General features: G+C 35.8%; 1 protein-coding gene across 11 annotated transcripts in view; it reads left to right on the top strand.

Moving 5' to 3' along the window:
* Positions 1–23,562, top strand: part of LOC106058871 (probable G-protein coupled receptor B0563.6) — a 253,609-nt gene that overhangs the window by 184,161 nt on the left and 45,886 nt on the right. The window contains exon 1 of one of the 11 annotated variants that reach the window (XM_056003975.1): positions 15,719–15,906. The exons of the other annotated variants lie outside the window; for them this stretch is intronic. The gene's annotated coding sequence lies outside the window, so the exon portion shown is untranslated. Of the gene's footprint in view, positions 1–15,718; positions 15,907–23,562 lie in introns of those variants that run through there. 11 annotated transcript variants of the gene reach the window in all.

The following is a 23,562-nucleotide window of genomic DNA, read 5'->3' as shown; positions in this document are numbered from 1 at the left end:
AGAGAGTGAGAGAAAGAGAGTGAGAGAGTGATAGCAAAGAGTGATAGAGAGATTGCAAGAAGGTAAAGAGAATGACAGAAAGAGATAGAACGAGAAAGAACGAAAGAGAGAAAGAGCGAGAGAGAGAGAGACAGAGAGTAAGAGAGATAGATAGATAGAAAGAGCGAGAGAGATGGAAATATAGAGTGAGAGAGATAGAGAGGGAGAGAGCGAGAGAGACGGAGAGTAAGAGAGATAGATAGATGGAAAGAGCGAGAGAGAGGGAAAGATAGAGTGAAAGAGATAGAGAGGGAGACAGAGAGCGAGATAGAGACAGAAAGAGAGATAGATAGAAAGAGCGAGAGAGAGAGGAAAAGATAGAGTGAGAGAGATAGAGAGGGAGACAGAGAGCAAGAGAGAGAGAGACAGAGAGTAAGAGAGATAGATGGATAGAAAGAGCGAGAGAGAGGAAAAGTTAGACAGATAGAGAGGGAGACAGAGAGCGAGAGAGAGAAAGACAGAGAGTAAGTGAGATAGATAGAACATTTAAGAATGAAAGAGAGACAGAGAAAGAGACAGAGAGATAGAGAGAGAGAGAGAAAGAGAAAGAGAAAGAGATAGAGAGAGAGTACTTACATATATTGCCCTTACGTTCAATGCGTCACACTTTATTTTGTTTTCACTTCTGTCACAACCAATTCTCTCCTCAGGCCTCCCACATTTTCCTTACATCGTCCACATTGACCACATCTACCACGTTGACCGCATTAATCCCATTAACCACAATTGCCGCACTAACCCCATTGACCATCTTGACCATTTTTGGATCATACTGATCAAGGTTTTTTCAAAAAATCAAAAATTCAACCTCTTTTAAAGCATCTTATGCTCGCACCTATAATTGTTCCGTTTCCCAAATCAATAATTCAAAAGTCTGTCTCACATTTCTTCCTTCACTGAGACATCTTTCAAGTGCAGCATTAAAAAAAAAAAAAAAACACAAAATAAAATGTATTTTCACAAACCTTTATATCAAGTCATTCTGTCTGTCTGTCTGTGCACGTTATTTATCCCACACCCAATCTCGGATCAAGCTGAAATTTTTGCACAATTAAAACAAAATTCAATATTGTTTTGTTTTTTTTAAATCCGATTAGTTAATTAACTTTTGGTAATTATTTAATATGTCTGGAATTTCAAACAAGGGAAAGAAATAGTACTTGACTGATAAGGTGATATAATCTGAATTAGTCCCCTTTATACTTTGTAGAGAGAAAAGCAACTTATTGTGTAACTAAATAGGTTTATCCTTGATACACTGCTGCGTGTATTTTGCATTTGACGTCTTCTTTTTTTTCTGTCTTATATTAATTATAATGAATGGCTCACAAGTAACTGTTCTCCCAATACATTCCTTTGTGCAGCTAATTCAAGTAACTACTACGTTGAATTGGGCCGGTCCTTGAATTCGAGTATCTGCCCTGTCTCCTTCCCCTCCTCCCTAAACCCTCCTCCTTATTAAAGTGTCTGAATTACACAATCTGACTATTGGTCTGCCGTTCAGCTCTTATTCGAAATAGGCTCCTCCATGATATTTTGGGTCCATTTTATTCCAACACCGCCTATATTGACTTCATTAACTCCCCTTGCGCCGTTCTTGGCTGTTTGGATTTTGATTTTTGCATAACCAATCATCATCAAATTTTGAATACAAAATCATGATCGATGACAACACAAGAATCAATAAAAAAAAAACTATTAATTAATCAAACAGTCTTAATTATTTTTTTTTTTTATATTTTATATACATATATAAAAAAAATTGCTGTGCGCTCAGGAAGGTATGTCTTGTGTAGAGAGCAAAGCTTTAAAGCTCAGAGGAGATAACCTTGTGCAGAGAATAAGGCGATAAAGATTGATAGAGTTAAAATAAAAAATTTGATGTTAGTGTAGAGATTATATCCAAGGCTGTTTGTTAATGTAAAAGAAATTGTTTAAAACTGTATGCATGTATGTAAATTAAAAGCACTGAAAGGTAGAGCGTTTTGAAATTTGCCAGCTCGCACAATATCTTTGCTTTTTTGTCGCAGAGGAGATGGGTGTGTTAACTCTCGAGTTAACTCTTTCTCTCCGTAATTATTTTCCGCGTTCCGATGGAATTACTCATTTTGCTCATGTGTGTTTCACTCCCCTTGTTAGGGTTAAACTTCAGTAACTTTTTTGTATGTAATCAGGAAATGTTTTATTAGGTATATAATTATAGAAGCATGCATGCTCTTTTTATATAACACAAATTAAAGTTCATAAAATGAAAAATTAATTTAATTTAATGGGGTCAAATCAACGTTGGTATCGTCAGTGAGTGAAAGAGTTAAAGTCAAATTTACACCCAACGATTTTTTTAATTTTCTACTTTTTTAGCGCGTTTTAAGTTTTTGTAACTATTATTTTGCCTTTTTTTCGATGCGTTTCTTTGCTATAATCATTACTAACTGTACGTATTATGGTTGAAGATAGTCAATTTTTTTAAAAGAACTATCAATTGACAAAATACTGATTTTGACAATGTGAAGTAATAAGTTAATTACAAAGTTTTTTTTTGTTGTTTTTTTCAATATGATAAATATACGCAACCACATCTCCACTATCTTCGGTTTGATCATCTGCTCCCATGTCCTTCCAGTATCCTCAGCTTCACTGATGACTGACCTCTTCCAGGTTTGCTTGGGTCTGCCCACTTTTTTCTTTCTTTCCTTAACCATATTTCTTAATTACATCCTGCAAATCGTAATGCTCACATTATACTGTGTCCTTATCTCCTCCCTCCCCCCCCCCTTTTTCTTTGCACTTCCAAGAAAGCTGCCATAATTTTTAATAATACCCCCTTTGGCCTGTGTAATCTACAATATAAGATGCTACAGAAAGGTTTAAGGTATCACATACAAAGACCGCATCACAAACGAAGAGATTAGAGACTGGATTGATACAGCAATTGGACCACACGATGACCTGCTCACTACACTCATGAAAAAGGCAGACTTAAACTCTTTGGCCACATCACAAGGTCCACAGGGCTCGCAAATACCTTCCTTGAGGGAACAGTACCAGGAAAAAGAAGAAGAGGCAGACAAAAAAAAAACTATGTGAAGAAATCATCAAAGAGTAGACAGGCCTGTCGTTAAATGAAATTCTGTCCAAGGCATATGACAGAAAGGAACGGAGAAGGACGGTCAACAGATATTGGGTGGTGCCCCAACGGTTACGCTTAATTGGAACGGCCCTCCCAAACACACTCACTTCTGACCTGTAAATTCTACATCACTTAAAAGCCCTTTCATTCAATCTCTCTAAATATGTATCGGCTTTTCAAATCTTTGTTGAAATATTCGCAAGACTCTCTGGTACTGTTTAGGCCGGATCGCTTTTTACATTACCTCCTCCTACGCACGGAACGCTCATATAACATTTTGTTTTATGTAACAGCAATACCCATTTTACGCTCGCCTGACATGAGTTAGGGTCTGTTACGTTATTTTAAAACAGGCTAATATCGACCTCCCACTCACAATCATATACAACTGGCCTGAGAATTCGAGTATCACACTTCCCTCACTCCCCTCTAAACACACACACAAGCCCTTAAGAGGCAATAAACGTAAATTATGGAATTGTGGGCCGACACCAGGACTGGCTTCAAGTAAATGCAAACTTTGAATATGTACTATATTTACATTTCACTTCCACATTAAAGAGAAGACATAGCGAATTTTGCTTCAAATATTATTGTTGGTGTGTACTAGGTTTTTAATAAATTGCGTAATTTTATATTTCGCTCTTTATTTGTTATTTTTATATACACCTGGGGGCCTCACCAAATTTACTTCGCCTAGGGCCTCCAATTATCTTAGGCCGACCCTGCCCATCACTTGTAAAAACTTGAGATCCACGTCTATACTTTTGTTTTTCTAATTTGATCGTTTCCCTTTGATTGATTTATTTATAGCCTGATTAGTATCGCTTTTGTCAAGGAAATCATTATGCATACGACGCGACATGATGGCCCATTCAGAAAGTGTGTGTGTGTGTGTGAGAGAGAGAGAGAGAGAGAGGTGTGGGTTGTTGTTTGACCAATCAATAGGGTGCTCTTATCTGCCCATTTCCTGGTGCGGAGGTCAAGGACGATAGATTGTTAATGACTGCATAGCAAATACAACAGGGATATATTCGTGAAGACAAACCAGAGAAACAAGTGCAGAAACAGACTGTACAAAGGAACTAGAGCAGGAACAGACTCTACATGGGAACTAGAGCAGGAACAGACTCTACAAAGGAACTAGTGCAGAAACAGACTCTACATGGGAACTTTTTTTTCTCTTTGTTTCTAAAATATTTTACATGTTTTGGATGTTCCTTCAGAGTTGAAGGTAATCTACTTCCTAGTTCAAACCTCCCGTAGGAGGGAGGGGGATGGCAGCGGGGAGGGTATGAACCCGGTACCATCGACAAGTCTGAACGACATTCCAGCGCTCATACCGCACGACCAGGCAGACTTCATGGGAACTAGTGCAGATATAGACTTAAATGTTGACCTAACAGCAAGATACAAAATAAAAGAAGTCTAACTCTCTATAATCATTTCTTTCATCCAGTTCATTGTTCTCAACAAAGAATTTAATTACAATATTTGTTCAGCTTATATATTTTTATTAGTGTTTACTATAGTTGCTTATCTTATCTTATAAAATTCAGACGTTACTTCAATAAAAGAAGATTATTACGTCCTTTGCGTGTCATAATAAATTAATAATCAATGATTTAGACTCTGCCAGCTTTTGATTCCTATACTAAATAGATTTTTATTCATTTTATTGTATACTATTATCAGCTTTCTCGTGTATACATTTAATAAGAGATAATAAATAAATATTTAGATATTATATCGTAACAAAATCTGTAAACATTTTTAAAAACACCTTTGAGGCTGTCCCAGATAAATCGACATTGAATTTAATCTTTGCGTAAACAGAGATGTCTAAAGCAATTATGGTAGGATTTTGTCTTGTGATTGTATTTTTCTTTCAGCTAAATGTATGTGTCTACTGAATCTAGATCTAGAAAAGTTGGGGCGCTGTTTTAATACTTTGCTTATCTTGTCTGTAATTTCGAGGAGCCCGCTGCATGAACATCAGAGAATTGAAACTGACGCAGATGATTCAGTATACGCCATTATCTGATGCAACAGGTCGAGATACTAGATAAGTGGAGGGAGATTTCAAACATTTTTTTTTTTGTTGTTTTAAAGGAATTAAGGTTCCTGGTTTTTAATGTCACATTGTATCATTCAGTCTTATGCTCTCTTTCTCTCTTTCCCTCTCTCTCTCTCTCTCTCTCTCTCTCTTACACACAAAGCTCCTTGTTATCTGTCTACCAACTGATCCACACTGTCGTTGAAAGAAACAATAGCTATAGAAACAGCTCATGCTATGTTCATTGTGCTCCACTACATGTAACGCTGTAGACTTTGTTGATTTTTTTAAGCTCTGTTAGGTATTTTGAAAACTTAGACTAAATAAGCAAAAAAAATATAGGCCTACTGAAAAAAAAAGCTAACAATTAGTTTGGATCAGTCATGTCATTAAATGTGTAAATAGATCTAGACTATTCTAGACTAACTATAATAAATCTGTACGATTCGAAATATTTTTTTACCAATTGTTTTTGTTTAGCGCAATTTCATTATTTTAGCTTTCTCAATACGCCATGATCCTATCACTTGTCAAGACCAGTTGAAAAAGGGTCGCGAGGGAGAAAGAAGGGGGTATCTGGGGGATCATTTTTTTAAATGTATTTCTTCGCCTTCACTTATTCCTTAACCTTTTTGGACAGTTGGGGCACCACACACGAGTTGTCGACGACCGTCTTTCTCCATTCCTGTCTTTTGTCTTGGATAGAACCTGTTTCAATGGCCGGCCCGTCCATTCTCTGGCTGCCTCTTCTTTTTTTTCCTGGTACTGAAGACCTTGTAATATGGCCATACAGTTTGAGTTTCCGTTGCTTTGTTGTTGTTTTTTTTTACAATACCTATCAGGTCATCGTGGGGTCCAATGGCTGCAGTAACCCAGTCTCCTCGTTTGGGATGTGGTCTTTAAATGTGATACCTAGGATCCTTCTGTAGCCTCTCAAGTCAACTGCATTGCTAGGATCCTTCTGTAGCCTCTCAATTCAACTGCACTGCTAGGATCCTTCTGTAGCCTCTTAATTCCATTGCTAGGATCCTTCTCTCTAGCTCTGCAGTCAGCGTCCAAGACTCACGAGCATATAAGAATGTGGACGTGATCAGGTAGCGCATAAATTTTTCATGTTTGGTACGGTCTTGAGACAACAAAAGATAAGCAACAACATCATTTAATAAGATACAACACTGTCTGTCTGTCTGTCTGGTAAAACATTTTCACACTTTATACGTCATCTATCCTGAAGTGTATCTTAATTTTAATGATTTTACTGAAGGTAATAGTCTAATGAAATGTGAATATTTGTTTGTTATAAATCTCACTGCTCTATTTTGTGTCTGTTCTAGTTTCTGAATGTTTTCTTGAGCTGATGGGGTCCAAAGCAGAGGATGCGTATTCTATTATTGGCCTAACCAAGGTTAACGTTTAGTTTTATGTTCTTATTTCATTTATAGAAATTCCTTTTAAGAAACCTAAATGGTTTTATTTGATTTTTAAAAATATTTCAAGATAAATATATTAATACACACATATAAGGCTTGTATATGTAGACATGAATGTTAAATAATGTATGTGAAAGTATAAATATAAAGACACACTTATATAGAACTACATATAGAATTGATACATACTTATAAAGACAAGCTTATATAGAACTACATATAGAATTATAGTTGTCACACTTAACCAGAGTAACACCTTTAGTAAAATCACTAAATTTAGAAAGCCTTCAGGACAAAAGACTCAAAAGTAAAGTAGCAACTATACATAAAACACTGAACCATAATCTTCAAGTACGAAAACAGAATTTAATAAAATACTCTGAAAGACACAAAGATAAAGACACATTCCTCGTCCCATATGCTAGGACAAATTTGTACAAATACTCCTTCTTCCCTAGTGCTATTAGAGCATGGAATGGGTTGCCTGAGCTAGCCAGGAAAACCAGTAACTTGGCAGAAATATGCATGACTAAATGCATAACGCGTAGGACGTAATCATCTTCTTTTTTGAAGTAACGTCTGTATTATATAAGATAAGATAAGATAGAATTGATGCATATTTATAAAGACAAGCTTATATAGAACTACATATAGAATTGATACATAAAGACAAGCTTCTATAGAACTACACATAGAATTGATACATAAAGACAAGCTTCTATAGAACTACATATAGAATTGATGCATAAAGACAAGCTTCTATAGAACTACACATAGAATTGATACATAAAGACAAGCTTCTATAGAACTACATATAGAATTGATGCATAAAGACAAGCTTCTATAGAACTACACCTAGAATTGATACATAAAGACAAGCTTCTATAGAACTACACATACAATTGATACAGTTGGTATCATAACAAATGTTGCGTTAAGTTCTGTTGTGATGCTGTAAACATTTGAATGCAGCTTCATGACGTGTTGCTGTGTCGAGTGATTGAATGCAAGAAGAAACGTCTCACTCTGATGTCGGTTACAGATATTCCCATTTCAAAATGTTTTTAATATCAAATCCTTTAAAATGTCACGTAAACGCTAGTAATATTAGACATTGTCAACACAGACTAGTGGAAAGCCATTCCACAAAAGGTCAGCACAGATCTAGTTATATGATCGTATTTTAAAAAAAAAAGTATGGACGAAGATATAGAAATACAGCCACCCTCAAAATCACAACACTAGCACTACAAAATCATTACCACAATACCATCAGAGCACCGTTATCAATACATCATTATAACAACAGCATCACCTTAACAACCTCATTACACCACCACCATCATCGTCATTATAAACACTATCATAGCAACACCATCATCTACGCATTATTAGCACCATCATTAAAATATCATCTTCAAACACATCATCTAAACTGCAATTGCCATCATCTAAACATTATCAACACTATCCTCAAAACATCCCCAACACCACTATCAACACCATCATTATATCACCATCATAAGCAATCCATCAGCACCATATTTACAAAACCATCAAGGAACAAAGGGACAAAAATGAATTGACTGAAGTGGTGGTATAAGCTGAATTAGTCCCCTTTATGGGTCGTCTCTAGAAAGTAAGTTTGAAACAAAGAAGAGATAACTCTACAATTATCTACTTTCATTACCACCTCACTAGCAGGGTGGTTAGAATGTCGGCTTGAGGAGGCTGAAACCATGAGTTCGAATTCAGGTCGTTTCACCCCCCCCCTTTTTTTTTATTTTTATAAATGCATTTAAAAGTGATTACGGTAAACGTCACCCAGATATCCTTTTTTCACCCCCTCTCCCATGTTCCCAACTAGTCCAGATACGTGATAGGATCATAGTGTATTTAACCCTTAAAACGCGTGTGGTAGTTCAGCCTCTAAACATCGGACCTACGTTTGCCCTTATTGTAAAACAGTTCAGCACTTTAAGGGTTAAGAAGCTGAAACCATGAAACAGCGATAAACAAAAACAATTTGTACAAAGATTTCTAACTGCACAGATTTATTGTCGTTGGTCTAGATCTATTACACATTTAATGACAGGACTGATACAATTACAATTCGTATACCTTTTTTAAGTATTGTTTTTGTTCTTCTTGTCTGCTTCGATGTTATTTACCTGGTTATGTACCCTGAACGAATACATATGAATCTTTGTTTTATATTTAAGCGGTTCCATTTCAATTTAAGTTTGGGTTTGTTTTTTCGTTTTATTTTTAAATTTTTTTTTCACTATCTTCCCCAATTGCTTTTTAATGGCTTTGTTTTTAGCGTCTCACAGCTTAAACATTTTTTTTTGTTTACTCGTGAATTTCAGATGGGTTCAGCGTTTGGCTGTTGTTCTGCTGATTCTAGGTCTAATAACTGATATTTATCTCGAGTTTCGTCTCTTGTCTGGACTGAAGTGTCTGAGCTCCCCCCAGATTCAAGCAGATATTTTTTATCGTCGGTCTAACTACACAAAAAATAAGGCGAGTTCAATGATCAAGAAAGAATGCAGTTTTTTTGTCGCGTAGATATTGAGACCTAGCCGTGACCTAGATGCGCCGCCTCATCCATCTCTCTGTCTCATACAGAATCAGGTATTCTCTATGGGAGTTGGGGAGAAGGCGAATAAGTGATCGATCTTTAAAGCATTTTCGGGGAGCAGGGAGCCTCTGATATGCCGTCGTCTCTTCAAGCTCAACTTCATCTCTTGGTCTGTTGAACCATTGGGGCACTGCACATAATCTGTCGTCATCTTTCTCAATTCATTCCTGTCTTTTGCCTTGAATAAAATCTCTTGCGTTGACTGGCACGTCCATTATTTTATTTTATCTTCCCATCGCTTTCTCTGTCTGCCTTCTCGTCTTTTTCCTGTTACTGTTCACTGAATTAAGATCAACAGCAGCACTTGCAAAACTCAAAAAAATCTGGAAAGACAAAGTCATAGCCCTCGACACAAAAATCAGACTCATTCCTTGATTACGGTCCATACTTGTATACTTACGAATCTTAGACGCTAACTGCAGAACTACAGAAGAGGATCCTAGCAATGGAATTGAGATGCTACAGAAAGATCCTAGGGATCATCTACAAAGACCACATCACAAATGAAGAGATTAGAAACAGGATAACAACACAACTAGGCCCCACGACCTTCGTATCTTATATATTACACGTCTTCTTGTCCTATATATTACAGACGTTACATTAAAAAAGAAGATAATTTCGATGACCTGCTAACAACTGTAAAAAAAAAACAAAAAAAAAACAACGAAACTATAGCTTTATGGCTATATCGCAAGGTCCTCTGGGATCGCATAGACCCTTTCCTCTAAAATCACCATAAGTTTACTTTTGTTATACAGTCCTTTCTATAAGGGATCAATGCACTTTCCCGGTCATCGCTATTTCCAGTAAATAACATCCACTTTTACTAATGGTCATACAAACAGATGACTTTAATATTTCATGTTAATTGAATTTTGCAGATTTAAAAAGGCTATTTATAAGGCCATTTACAAGACTTTTCACTAGGCTATTTACCTATTTCAATTTAAACAGACTTAGTTATAAGTTTTCTTGCTTCTTCTTCTGGAACGGATTAAATCTGATAATTATTTTCATCTATTATTCATTGTTTCTCTCTTTTTGTTTCCATAATTCAAGTTTCAATCGATACATCTCTTAGACTCAAGCCTCTGATCGATACACAACATGTTTAAGCAGACATTAACAAATGACTACATTCAAAGAACGCAGTTACGTAATACTAACTAAAGACACGCACAAAGTAGTCCCGTCGTGACCCTAATTATCAACCCCTCCAGCTAAGACCATTGGAACATATACTTGATAGCTGTTAATGCTTTATTAACTTTTTCTCTCCTAACTGACGATACCAGCGTTGATTCCACCAGAACGTGGTAAATAATTACGGAGAGAAAGAGTTAACAGAATGGATCTTTGGAATTCTTTGTCAATCGGAAAATGGCGCATTAATTTTATAACGTGGTTTTCTTTTTCCTGTAATATTTTAAGGGGGATGCACAGTGAGAAAACATAGATTTAGGTCAAAAATATCGATATTTTAAAATTAATTGATTTTAATAGTTTAAAATGTCTAGAATACGAATTCCCTATCAGAATACTAAAAAAAATACGTTTTATACATCAATTTTGTATTTTAAATGTATATATATTAGCAAAATTTTGAGTACTTTAGAATATTTTAAGAATTTTGTAAACATTGTTTATTTTCAAGATGGCCGCCATTTCCATAGCAACCCAAAAGGCTACACTCATAAAATGTGTATGGTTACTCATGTCTCTATATGTTCTATCAAGTCATGCATAAAGCTTTTCTATTTATCTGTAAATTACAAAAATTGAAATTTCATTGTGCATCCCCCTTAATGAGATACTAGGGAGAAAGGAATTCGTCAGGTCTCCTATGTAACGGTGCGCAGATTCTTCAACATAATCGACCAATCGTCTTGGCGATACGATTTGGCCTACACCGTTACTTGTGGTAGCAAGGTATCGAAGAAAAGGTGGGCTCGGTATCGATCCGAGCATTTTTGATGTCGCGCTGCGCTGCTCTGTGAAAGTAAAACTCGTTGAAGCGTGAAATTACATGTGTAATGAAGCACACTTAGTGCTAAGAAACAGGTCGGCAAAAGTGCTGCGTCTTTATGGACTTTTTAATCCTACTTTAAAAAAAAAAAAAAAAAAAAGGTGCCAGAGACTTAAACTTTGCCCTCGGGCGACTATTAGCCCAGTGAATAACATTTCCAATCTGTCTTGTAGCTGCACTCAGTGTTAGGCGTGGAAACTAGGGAACTTTATTTTAATACACTTCAGTTGAAATCTAACTGAAATAGGGCACACGGGCACATGGTGTGTGTGTGTGTGTGTGGGGGTGTTTGAACGAGACCCATCCTTACAGAGGGCCCTAACACTGACCTGCTACGTCGAAATCTGTGGGCAGTTTAGACCAATAGCGCACCGTCTTCTAAATTTATATATATATATATAGGCCTATCGTTAGAATATAATAAAGTCTAGTAGATTTATATACATCTATACCGAAGATGATTTCTGATGGGCTCTGGAAAATAGAGTGGGGTATAACAAATGTTTAAGCATAGCATTCATTAGTTATTAATAATAACATTTATTAGTTATTAAGTACAAAATAATTGCTTTATATGTTACATAAAGGAGCCATTGTCCTTGGCTTATAGATTTTTTTTTTTCATATTTTTTGAACCCATGGGACACCTAGACATTTGTAGAAACTATGGCAGTTTCTAGAGAGCAATAAGTATCGATATATTAAAATGTTACACGAATTATGTGTCGCAAAAATTAGTTTAGGCTTCCATAATAATAATAATAAAGCTTGACTTCAAGTCCGAAGATTAATGAGGAATGCACTACTTCCCGTGGCTACGCAGCCCCAACTGTGACCTACATATTTTGCCACATCCGCGAAAACTAAAGTTTACAGGACTTTGTGACGTGTGGGATGCAATCATCTGTGTGATGGAAAAGGAGGGCTATCTCTTGTCTGCAACAGGAAACACGTGACAACCACATGAGCATAAACAATTTTTTTTTCATTTTTACCATTTCAACTGTATTAGCAATGGACTAAAACATGGAGACTGAATTATAGAAAAAAAATATTTGTAAAAAAAAAGGTGATGATTTCTGTAAAAGAATAAGATGAACTATCATCTTCAAAATTTACTGTTACTGTTGACAGGCTATACCGCTTTCTGACCAACTTTGTTAAAATAAGTCCGTTTATTGGAAGTAAAAAAAACAACAAAGGATATTCCGTCTTCAATTAGCAAGTTATTGCCTTGGAACAAAGGTGAAGGTCGTTGGCAGTGTGTAATGCTTGTAATGTATATTTAAAACTGGACTAATCAACACAGTCAGATGCTCCTGAAGATCGCTCATCGTTTATTAGGCAAGGCATTTATTCTGAACAATTTCGATATTCTTTAATCTCATTTATTTCACCAACGAACATCAATACGAGAGTTCAACAGTTGCATATTATGTACAATTTGAACAACTTTTGCAATCGGTGTGTAACTTTCTGCATACTTTTTTTTCCTAAAAAAAAAAATTACCGTTTTCCAATTTTCAATCCGTCTTTCTCTTCTCTTTTCTTTCTGTTTCTTTTTCGTCTCTTTTCATTTGTTTCCTTCAACTTTTTAATTTTCTTTTTTTAACTTCTATCTTTTTCTGTTTAGTTCAATTCACTTTGGTTTTGTCTAATCTCTGAGGTTTTTCTATAATTTCTTTTTTTTTTCTTTATTTCTCTTTTTTTCCTACTTTTCATTTTAACTCCTTTCTCCTCTGCTTCATTCTCCTTTTCTTTCTCTTTTATTGTCTTTCTCTGAACTGTCTTTTTATATTTTTTTTTAATTCTCCGCCTCTTATCTTAAACCTCCTTCATTCCCAAATCTCTATCTTTCATTTTCCTTTTCCTTTTCACTCTCTCCTTTTTTTTTCTCTCTTAACACTATCATTATCTCTTATCATCGAGAATCAGGAAAAGAAAATGTCTCCGCCTTAATAGCCTCTTAAGTAAATTTAACTTGGAAAAACTTGTGACATTGTGACGGCCGCTGACGGTAGTTGAGCAAACAGTATCGACTGGGGAACATTCAGCGGTGATAATATCTGCACAGACAAAGCCAGGCCAAAATGTTTCTAGACAAGATGAAGCTATTTTTAAAAAGTCTTTTTACAAAATAAAAACGTGAACCCACAAATAGACGAAAGGCAGAAATGGTCATAAATAAAAAAACGACCAAATTAGACTCCATCTCATTTTTGTGTAGATTTAGAAATAAAAATCTACATCGAATCAAGATAAGATCGAAAGGAGAAAAATATTTACACTTTATTTTTTGGTTTAAATCTATCCTAGATTCTGTTCTATAGTTGTAGTATTTTCCTTGATATTTTATCTTATCTTATCTTATATGATACAGACGTTTCTTCAATAAAGAAGATGATTACGTCCTACGCGTCATGCATTTAGTCATACATATTAACCAATAACCTCAATTCTGCCAAGTCACTGGTTTTCCTGGCTGTCAATAGTTTTTATCACATAACACACATTCTATCTCCCCATACACACACACACACACACACCATTTTTTTAGGTCCACCATTTTTTTTTCCAGGCGAGACACACACTCTAACACACATTCATACACACATTCACACTCGCATTGTTGACATGTAAATTCTAGGAACCTTTTGCTTTATCTTCTCTAATTAAACATTCCGAGAGTGACATCCCCTTACACCAGATATCCCTAAAATACGTCCCGCGGGCCAAATGTGGTCCGTGATGTAGTTGAAACCTATGTGCCAACAGTGCATAATGAAGCTACAACGGATCCGGTTCAGACTCGATGAGATTATTCTTTTTGGTTGCCCGAGTGTAAACAATTGTTATCTTACCATAAAAGATTGTTTACCACCGTCTTGTGCACTCCCCTCCCCCCCACACACACACTTTGTGCGTGATTTTCCCTTTTGCGAGATCAATCTTTGTTATTTTTATTTTATTTTAATTCCATTTTGCTATTCCTCTTTCCAGCTGGAAAACTATTCATGGGAACTGGAACCTGATTAGGTGGACACGGATCTCGAAAACGGGTCTAAATATTTTTCTACATATTAAACGGTTTATTGATTTCTTTGGGAAAAGAGTTACTAGCTGATTGGCCATGCAAAAAAAACTCTGGTTTGACTGTCATGATTTATTTTAAATATAATAATGTTCAAAAGTTGACAGTTGGTGTCTATCTTTGGGATAAGAATTACTAGACTATTATCTACACTGAGAAAAACTCTGGTTTTACCGTTTTAATTTTAATAACTATAAAAAATAGTATAACTTTTGCAAGAGGACTAGACAATCTTTATCTTGAACACACTATACGACCTCGGGTATTTCCGCATGTGTGCATGATTCATTCAAGAGTTTCATATATTAATGTTTAGGAACATTTTACGCATCGTCTTCTAAGTCTGGATCTAAAGGCCAGTCATCGGAATAGTATAAAGTGTAGTACATTTATACATTCGCTTAGCCAGGATTTTGTTAAAAAAAAAATCCAAAAATTTTTATTTTTTTATTAATTATTAAGAGCAAAATAATTCCCCCATAAGTTGTATACAGGAGTTATTGTCATTTTTTTTTTTGGGATGTTGTTTTTTTTATTATTTTCTTATTGGGATTAATGAGATTATCTTACTTCACTGCCGATTTTATTGTCATTTTTTTTTTGACAAGCTGGCCCAAAAAAAAAAAAAAATGAAATTTATTTTTCGTAGAACTAAAATTATATCTGAATATTCTTTTCTGCCATTTTATTTCTGTCATAACTCAATTACATGCGTAAAAATAATCATGAAGGGGAAACTACATTTTATTATTTTCGCTGACCCAAAAAGTTGCTATTATTTTTTTTTGTCTGTCAATTCGTCTGTCCATTTTTATTTGTCTGCATATCATCTTTACATCTTAAAAATTAAATCTTTCATTTGTTATATTTATAAGCTAACTTATTTCCTTAATTTTATCAAATGACCTAAGTTGGTGTCAGAATAATAATTATTGATTAAAATTTGGTTTTGTTTAAATGTTTTTGTAATTCTTATGGCAAGCAATAACTGTTTAATACATTAATTAACCTAAATTTTACTCAAACAACGGACGATTCTCGTGAAGAAATAATGCAATAGTTAGACTATATTGCTTAGAGTACCACACTCCTGCAAAACACTATGAGACCCCTGACCGAGATTCTACTGTTCTTCAAAAGTAGCAACTCGCCAGTAGAGCCTGTAGAAAAAAAAAAGACTGGACTCAGTATGTGACTTCGTCGCTAATTACTGGACAAAACTGAGGGGGGGGGGGAGTTCTCTTATGGAACAAGTCACCGCGCGTGAGTGGGATGTGAGTGACAACACGGCGAGTAGAGAGAGAGAGAGAGAGAGCTTCAGTGAGTGTGAGGGAAAGAGAGACAGGTGAATGTAGATCAGATGTTAGAATTCAGAAAGTGAGAATACACAACTGTGGGAATTTCTTTGCGATTAATTATTTGTTTGCTACAGGGGCGTTCCTGTTATTCAGTTTTAAGGAGCTACATGTGTTTACTTGTTCCTACTTGAGGTAAGTAAATATCTAGCAGTAATGACTTTTTAGTATCTTGAAAACTGTAGGAAAATGGAACTTTGTAACTATAAGAATATAAATGTATTACATGTAAATCATGTGTTATCTGACATTAGGTGTTGAATCGAGTTTTATGACAATCTTACTTTAGACGACTTTAGTACCTGCAAAGTCTTGATAAAAATTAAAACATGATTGTTCACTAATCTCGAAAACGGCTCTAATAATTTTCCAAGAAATTTGGGAAATTATACTAGCTTTTTGGCCACACACAAACTCTGGTTTGACTGTTCTAAATTTTCATAATATTATCTTGTAAAATAAAATTTGTTCTAAATGTTAGACAATCTTTATCCTAAACGCACGTACGTCTGTGTTTATTCCGGCATGTATTCATTAAAGAGTTATAGAAGTACACAGGCGTCTTATTATCTGCCTAGTCTACTGTCTTTTGACAATAACTCTATTCAAGTTTGGCAGAGGGTGGGTTGTTGTGCGGAGGGTGAAAGGTGGAGCCTGGACGCGGATCTCAAAAACTAGAATCTTCTAGATCATATCTCTCGAACCAATATTCTTCTGTCTTTTTTTTTTTTTTTTTTTTGTTAGCAATAGTGACTTAGTCTGTGTCTGTATTATCCAAACTAGATCAATATATATTCTGAGGTCTGAGTAGATTTATGGATGCGTTTAACCAGTGCTTTTGTTTTTTGTTTTTTTTTGCTTGGGGCGGGGGGGGCGGGGGGGTTAGTGCGGTGGTAAAAAGTTCCTTTTTATCTATCTTTCATTAAATATTAAATGTAAAGTTATCGATCTGACAGATGTGCGCCAGCATCATAAAGGTTGAATTTTTTTTGGAATGGTCTTTTTGTTTTAAACTAACTCTATGTTAATTTTGCTACACTTAAACCGACTAAATGGTTGAGCTCTTGCTTCCGAACCTAGGATCCTGGGCTCGAAACTCAGTGAAGACTGTGATTTTGAATTTTGGGATTTTCAGGGCGCCCCGAGTCCACCCAACTCTAATGGGTACCTGCTTTTAGTTGGGGAAAGTAAAGGCTGTTAGTCTAAATGAACCCTTTTCGTCAACCTTTGGTCAAAGAAACAGATGACCTTAACATCATCTGCCTTATAGATCGGGGAAAGGGGAACTTTACTATCTTACTGAAACTACAAATGGAAACGGAAAAGGCGCACCCTTGTATTGGTGAACACTGACCCATGGGCATCTTCCTACGCTACCAATCCATTCATAAATTTTTATGTTACTACTTTTGATAAAGGTTATAACTGAAATCAGGGGTTTCCATTTTTTTCCTTAATATAATTTTCAATTCATGTAACAAGACTGAAATTAAAAAATTGTTATTATTAGTATTTATGAATTTATTAGTATTGAAATTATTATTTATATTATTTTATTTTCACTGAAAATGTCATTGAATTCTCTAGGATTCTAACCAACAACCCATTGTAAAATGTTTGTAAAATGTTTTACATGTTTCGGATGTTCCTTCAGAGTTGAAGATAGTTTACTTCCTAGTCCAAACCTCCCACAGGACGACGGGGGATGGGAGCGGGCAGGGTTTGAACCCAAGACCATCGATAAATCAAAACGACAGTCCAGCGCGCAAACCGCACGACCAGGCAACCATCCGTTCATGTACAATTAACTGCTCTGCAAATTGTTTTGAATGCTTGAGGATTCGAACCAACAACCCCTTCATGTACAGCTAACTGTTCTTCAGATAGTTTGAAAAGACTTCGAGCACTGGGCTATTATTTTAATTAGCAATTACTGGTGATCAAGCCTGGCTGGTTTGGATAATTTGTTTTATAAATTGTTCACACTTTGATCACCGAGGGCCTTGCAATTTACTTTTTCTTTTGGTGCAAAGGCTATTAAAGCCTTTTTAAGATGGTGCGCAAATGCTTAATGTGCCAAGTAATTTTTTTCCGTTTGACGTCATTCGTAACAATCACATTTATAAACGATTTAAAGCCAAAATTAATTTTGCGATAATGAAACATTTTAAAACAAATGTAAAGGTCGACCTCGAGTTTTTCCGATGTGGCCGTTCAGTGTGTGGAATATACTCATATTTATACATATACTTTGAAATATTTAGGAAAATCGTTGAAACCGTTTTGGGAATAAAATTTATTCATATATAAATTCAGTTATTGCTCAAAATAGAGTCCAGAATAGATATATATTACAATATACACAGATGATCAGTGAATAGTGCTCTTCTATAAAATACAAAAATCTGGATTCTAAAATGGTAAAATTCCCTTCTTGCTGTCGTATGGTTTATAGTTAATACGACTTATCTGCTCTTTAATAAAAAAAAAGTTGAAATGAAACTATAAATGCGCACATTATAATTCGCTCCAAATGTACAATATTACAACACACACACAATACCCTCAAATTATTCTGAGATAAATGCGTCTCTCTCTTTGAATTCTAAATAATTGGTAGTAGTGTGTTTTTAGAATTTGTAGATGCCTTGTCCCTCCGTCGGCTACAAAATATGAATTCTAAAGTAGGTCTAGTTCCTCTCGTCATCAATAAACCCTTTATCTACATAAAAAAATAAAAATTGTCATAAATACAATTACATTGCGCAGAACTTTTAATTAGTCTCTCGGCGTTCTTCATTATTTTAGACGTTACAGTTGCAATAGTATTGACATAAATAAACAGTGCTGCTGAATTAATCCTTTTTTTAAATTTTGTTTTCTAATCACACGGCTTTAATTATTTCTGTTAGAAGTTTAGAGAAATAATAATTTGTTTACTTATAAATCCACTAAAAACAACTTACACCAAAACAAAAACGTGATTGTAGAAAGACAATCACAAACACTCAGATTCAATTATAGACTGTGAGTACTTCATAAAAGGCCATGAATTCTAGTTTTACCTGGATCCAGTTAGAGTCTAGGATAGCTGGGAGGTAAATACAAGTATGGCTTCTCATTCTGGTCATATTTTTAGCCGCTTCATACAAGCTATTTTGAGATATAAACTGATATTGAATTGTATTCAATTTCAATACGAATAAAAACATGATTATAGCAAATCAGGATGACAGGCTACTAAACAGACAATTTAACTCTATCCCACTAAACGTTTTAATAGCTTCCACATTAGACGTCTGCTATTTTTAGACATTTTTTTTTGGAGTGCTGTCCCATTGCTTTTTTTTTTTTTTTTTTAAATGTAAGTAGTTTACATTACGCTTTTTTTTTACATTTGTTTTACTCAGATTGCAAATTATTCAGTAGAATTAAAATGTCAGAGTAAAATAAAGAGAAAAAGGGTATGGGGTTAGGGTTAGGGTATGGCTCTCAAAAACGGCGTAAACAATTCTCCTAGAAATTTGACAGTTTATGTATATATTTTTGAAAGGAATTATTAGCTAATTGGCCTCACAGAGAAAACTCTGGATTGACCGTTATAATTTAAAGTAGTGGCGTAGCTAGGAATCGGTCATCATTTGAGGGCTCGTTGGGCTTGACCTCTTTGGATGCCCCTGCATTTTGATAAATATTTAATCTTTTATGTAAAATAAATTTCGAATGCTCAATTGGGGGCCCGGGGAGATTTTTTAATTCTCCCCCACCCTAGCTACGCCACTGATTTAAAGTATGATAAATTAATAATTAAATTTGTTCTGGAAGTCTACACAATCTTCATATTGAGCACGCATACGTCAGTGGGTATTCCCGCAAGTCTGCATTAAAAATAGAAGAACATTGCATCTGCATCTATAGGCCTATCACGAAACTAGACTGTTTTATATTATATATCTTATCTTATCTTATATATTACAGACGTTACTTAAACAAAGATGATAATTTCGCTCTACGCATTTCAAGTGTCAATCTAGTCATGCATGTTAATCAATGACTTAAGCTCTGCTAAGTCGTTGGTTTTCCTGGCTGATTCAGGCAACCCATTCCATTATCTAGAATTAAAATTATTATAACTATCTTGCCAAGTGTCAGGAAGTCGTGGTGGTAGAGCGGTAAAGCGCTTTGCTTTCAAACTGAGGTCCAGGGTTCAAATCCTGGTGAAGACTGGGATTTTTAATTTCGGGATCTTCGGGCGCCTCTGAGTCCACCCAGCTCTAATGGATACCTGACATTGGGGAAAAGTAGAGGCGATTGGTCGTTGTGCTGGTCACATGACCTTTACATCATCTGCCCTATAGACCACAAGGTCTGAAAGGGGAACTTCGCTTTGCTTACTTTGCCAAGTGTCAGCGAACTGACTGTGGTTTTATCTTATCTTATCATTTACAGACGTTCCATCATAAGAGAAGATAATTACGTCTTACTCTTCTCCCTGTATCATTCTAGTTGTTCTCGTTAATCACGTGACTTGTCTCATCGCCTCATTTTCTTTGGAGATCTACGTATGACCAGAAAATACTATCTATGAAAAATCTGAGTTCGGCTGGACATCGGTCGCATCTGTGAGACGGCCACGTGACACGATTAATCAGATTTTCTTACACCTGTCAATGCAAGGTTCCAGAAAATAAATGGGTCAGAAGGTCAGTGATAGATGGGAAGTTATTAGACAGCTTTCAAGACCTGGCCACTGATACATTGATGATTTAAATAAGTGCTCCATATCAGACTGTCTCCAATGGTTCAGCCCTAAATAAGTCAAAATGTAAACAGAGTTTCAACGAAGAAATGAAAATATATTACTGTGATGGAAACAAAATTAAAGATGTCTAATCAGTGTGGTTCATGTTTTAGTTTGGTTCATGTTTTAGCAGGGCCGGTCTTAAGCCACTGCAACCTATGCGGTCGCAGTGGGCCTCGCGCTTTCATAGGCCCCGCGCTAATTCTAGGTATAATTATTAAATTGCAAAATATATACGAAAATTCCTGGAAATCTTCTGAATTTATTAAAATGTATTAAAATCTTTTGAAAACTCTGAAAAATCTCCTAAAAATATACAAAATTTTCATTTGTGGGTGTCATTTATTGCAGAAAACTCCAACACTACGCGTGATAAAAGGCATTGTCAGCTTTCATGTAATAAAATGTAATGGTCGGGCAAATTTTCAACTTAACCGGAAGTTCCAATACTTTATAATATTTAATTGTTATAGTCAGTGGCATATAAATATGCCATAGGTTGCAAGGTTCGTAAAGCAAAGTTAATTTGATTGCAATTTTGTACTTAGTAAAGAAAGAATAAAATTCAAAGTCGAATTTATTTTCTAATACAAAATCTTAATTTTTACTTACTATCCTTATTCCTACTCAGGCTAGGCCCCGCGCGATCACTTTCGCATAAGGCCCCGCAATTGTTAGGACCGGCCCTGTGTTTTAGTATGGTTCATTGTCCCTGTGGCTCATGCATTAGTGTGGTTCATGTTTCAGTTTGGTTCATGTTTTAGTATGGTTCATTTTTCAGTGTGGTTCTAGCTCTAATGTGGTTCATGCTTCAGTCTGACATACCATTCTTTTTCATCGATCTCGACTTACATGTCGGAGGGGTCAGGACAGTAATCCTATATCTGAGATGAACCGCGCAGTGGTTTTCATATCAGGCAGTTCTCTGTATAGTTCTTTGTTCTATAGGAGGGTTTTGGGGGACCAGAGTGTTGTTCGGGCCTCTTGATATTGTATGCGTGACATGTCCGAGCCATCGTAGTCTTCTCTTTGTCAGAAGAGCATATATGCTGATGTTGTCAATTGTAGTCAAACTGAATTTCCATTTGATTGGATCTATAAAATTATCTTATCTTATGCTGTGCATATTGGCTCCCGTGTTGTTTTAGCCGATTTGCGGCAGTACCGCCAGAGTACATAACTGTACAGCTTCGAGATATTTGGCAGTTATTTTCCTTTAGATAAGTGTCTTTTGTTTTGTGTTTAAGATTTTTTTTTTGTTGTATTGTTGAAAAGTTGTTACGTCTTACAAGATGGCGAGCAAGGCCAACGTAAACAGAAAACATTATCTCATTCTGACAAAGATAAAAAAAAAGGAAATTTTAAAGACGTAGGACCGTGGTGAAACTCCCCACTGATATTTCTTCTTCGATTTATGGCATCGGGCGACTCACCGTTTAAGACATTATAAAAAATATGGAGAAAATAGATTTTTTTTTTTGGAAAATACATTGAGGACGACACCAAAAAAAACTCCTCATAAATCTAGATGATATCCGCATTTTGAACAGGTTATGTTTTTTTTTTATTAATTATTTACAGTTTAGCCTTGAAAGTGTAAAACGTAGATACTATTATTAGTATGTTCTTGTAAGTCAAATATCTATTTAAAGTACATTTAACCTTTAGTAATCCGACTATTTAGGTATTTCGACATTTCGCCGTGGTCTTAACCATCGCGCTCTTCAGTCACCTGAGTATTACGTGACCAGGCAGACAGAGCTGTGACCTACACAGTACATCACATCTGACCACCTACACAGTACCTCACATCTGACCACCTACACAGTACATCACATCTGACCACCTACAAAGTACATCACATCTGACCATCTACACAGTACATCACATCTGACCACCTACACAGTACATCACATCTGACCACCTACACAGTACATCACATCTGACAACCTACACAGTACATCACATCTGACCACCTACACAGTACCTCACATCTGACCACCTACACAGTACATCACATCTGACCACCTACACAGTACATCACATCTGACCACCTACACAGTACATCACATCTGACCACCTACAAAGTACATCACATCTGACCATCTACACAGTACATCACATCTGACCACCTACACAGTACATCACATCTGACAACCTACACAGTACATCACATCTGACCACCTACACAGTACCTCACATCTGACCACCTACACAGTACATCACATCTGACCACCTACACAGTACATCACATCTGACCAAGCTGTTGACTGCCCGCGATTTGATTTTCATTTTCCTGGTGTATTATGTATCTGTACCTTGTCTTGTTATCAAATTTACATAGCCGGTCGCATAAAATAAAAGTTTCTTCTTGAGTTTGTAGTGGAAATGCCGTGTTTGTGTTTGTACGTGTGTGTGTGTGGGTAGGCCTCGTTATTTTTTTTTACTTCTATTACCATTTACCGAAGTAGCTGTTTTCGATTTATGTAAACCACAACTGTGTCTTTGTGAATATCTAATATATAAAGCACAATGTAAGGAATATGTATGTGTGTATATATGTATGTATTTCCGCCCAAAAAATTAAAACCGTTTGACCAATCTTATTACAAATAACTTTTATATATCGCAATTTTCATGCTTATAGAATGCACACGAAGAACACACCCAATTTCGTCTACGGACCAGTTGGGGGGAGGGGGTATGTGGGAGAAAGCCTTCAGTCCTGCATTATGGCGCTAAGTAAAGACAACTCTGCTCGAGTCAAGAGTCCAACCTAGAACCCTCTTGACTATCTTTGTAACCTTGTTGTTTTTTCTTACCATTTAAAGAATTTCATTTAGTGTCAAGCTCAGCCCTTTTTTTCCCCCACTTTCCTTGTTGCGCTCCTATGAAGCGGTCGTTACACATGAGTTGACGATTCTGAAGACAAAAGTTTTATGAAGTCTTCGATGTCTTTTTGCTCCTGTCAGTACCTTTCATATTAGTCA

The sequence above is a fragment of the Biomphalaria glabrata genome, chromosome 11 (assembly GCF_947242115.1).
Source record: "Biomphalaria glabrata chromosome 11, xgBioGlab47.1, whole genome shotgun sequence".
Lineage (NCBI taxonomy): Eukaryota > Metazoa > Mollusca > Gastropoda > Planorbidae > Biomphalaria > Biomphalaria glabrata.
Note: the sequence above shows the minus strand (reverse complement) of the source record. Positions and strands in the feature narration are given on the sequence as shown.